Genomic DNA, 2,500 nt, shown 5'->3' with positions numbered 1-2,500 from the left:
GTTTATATAAATGCACACACAAACACATACACACCGCGTTGATACTATGTAGAAAAACCCACAATGCACAAACTAGATTTATTGAAGTGAGACAACAGTTTCGTAATCGTCCTCGATTCCACCTTCGGGTCTTGGCTCGCGAAGTCCCTCGCTCCCCTTCATGGCTCCTTCTCTCCAACTCACCTTCGCCACTCTCAGGACTTCATCTTCCGTGTCCGAGGTGTCTCGCCGGCGTCCATGCTGAGTCTGGATGTCGACTCCCTGTTCACCAAGGTCCCGCTTGATGACGTCCTCGCTTTCCTTCAGAGGAAGCTCCCAGTCGAGGATCCTCGTCTTTTTCTTCCCACCGACGTCTTCCTCCAGCCGGTTCGTCTGTGTGTGGAGTCGAATTCCTTCTCCTTTGAGGGTCGCTTCTACTCACAGACGGAAGGTGTTGCCATGGGCTCTCCTCTCTCTCCTGTTCTGGCTAACCTGATCATAGAGTTCTTCGAGTCGGAGCTCCTCCCTTCCATCTCCCCTCGTCCTTCCGTGTGGCTGAGATATGTCGACGACGTCTTTGCTATCTGGCCTCATGACCTTGCCCTGTTTCTTGATTTCCTGTCGCAGTTGAACTCTCTCTCTCCTTCCATCCGCTTCAAGGTGGAATGGGAGGTTGACAAAAAGCTCCCCTTCTTGGGCACTCTTGTCCATCGCGCTGCTGATCACTTCTCCTTCTATATACAGGAAACCTGTGCACAGTGGTATGTACATCCACTTCTTCTCGTACCATCCACTTCATGTGAAGAGAGGAGTTGCCACTTCGCTGTTTCTTCGTGCCCTCCACATCTGTGACCCCAGTACCTGGATGGAGAGATCGATTTCCTTCGTCGTTCGTTCTCCAAACTGGGATTCCCTCGCTATGTTCTCGACGTCGCGTTATCCAGGGCGCGACGTACCTCCTACAGTGACTCCCCTCCTAACGAGACCCCTCACCTGCCAGTCCTCAGCCTGCCCTGCAGAGCGGAGATCTACTCTCCATAGCCCCCCTCAGCCTCTCAACTGCAGATTCTCCTTTCGCCAGGTGAATACTCACCGTCGGAACTTGATTCACACCTGCCCTCCCTCTACCTCTAAGGTGGGCACCTATGCTGTTCCATGTGCCTCCTGTGATAAGCAGTATTTTGGTGAAACAGAAGCCAGTCTTACTAAGGGTATGTCTCAACATAAATACGCTGTGTCCAGGGGACATAGCAACAACGCCCTCTTCTGCCATCAGTGGGACACTGGCCATCAGATGGACTGGAATGCAGCGCGCATTGTCTTCCCTTCCGCTGATGTCCATACCCGCAGACTGATGGAATCTTCCCTGATCGAGCCGCTGCTTAATTTCAACCTGAACAGCGGATTTTCTCCTGCCGACAGCTTCCTTACTTCCCACATCCTCCGCCTCCTTCTATATGCGGGCCAACCTTCACATAGACTGCCTGATCCTCCGACCTGACCTGAACACCCTTTGCTTCCGTTCTCCTGTCCTCACCTCCCCCTTACTGATGCTTCTCCTCTCTCATCCTGACCTGACCTCTCTTTGCTTCGGTTCACCTGCTCCGTGTTTTCCGCGTTGCTTCTTCTCCTCTTCCTCTTATACTGCTTCATCTCCCTTTCCTCCAGCCTCCAGGATAGCACAGTGGTAACGTGTCGACCTCTCATCCGAGGCGCGAGAAGTTGCAATTGTCGCCCGGAGGTTACTGATGTGGCTGGGCACCACGGTGGGTAAGGACAGCTCTGTCACGTCAGCACTCGCTGACACACGTTGATCGAGTCGACATCTGTCGGCACAGGCCGGGCTCCCCTCATAGCCTGGGCGAGGCTCAGCTTCGCATATCAGACTTATCCTTATCCTTTCATCCTCAGATCCGGAGATAGAATCGAGGACGATTCTGAAAATCTCTTACTATAATAAATCTAGTTTGTGTATTGTTGATTTTTCCAATATATATATATATATATATATATATATATATATATATATATATATATATATATATATATATATATATATATATATATATATATATACATATGCATATATATATATATGTGTGTGTGTGTGTGTTTACATGCACCTCTGTTGGATATCCTTTATGTTTTTGAAATGGTTTCTTACATTTTCCTTGGAAACAAGAGCTATCTACATATTCATTACCGGAGAATTTTCACTTAAAATCCTGTTTATATTTCCGAATAGTTAATTAACCTGTGTAATTTCCGAAACAACTATTTTTAAACAATTACAGGGAAAAAATACTTTTCTACTCTGATGACTTCGAAAACATTGTTTTTTAGCCACAAGTATGTGTAACTGAAATCATTACTGCGTCTTAACAAGCGTATTTTTATAATTATTCTTCGTTCAGTCTTTGTCCTTTTATTTATTTTTCCATCCTTGTTCAATGTTTTTTACCTTTCTTTCTTGCTGATTTACCCTTCTCTTTCTCTCTCTCTCTCTCTCTCTCTCTCCCTC

Source organism: Penaeus vannamei, chromosome 20 (assembly GCF_042767895.1).
Source record: "Penaeus vannamei isolate JL-2024 chromosome 20, ASM4276789v1, whole genome shotgun sequence".
NCBI classification, from domain to species: Eukaryota; Metazoa; Arthropoda; class Malacostraca; order Decapoda; family Penaeidae; genus Penaeus; species Penaeus vannamei.
The sequence above is the reverse complement of the archived record's forward strand: the minus strand, read 5'-3'. Positions refer to the sequence as shown.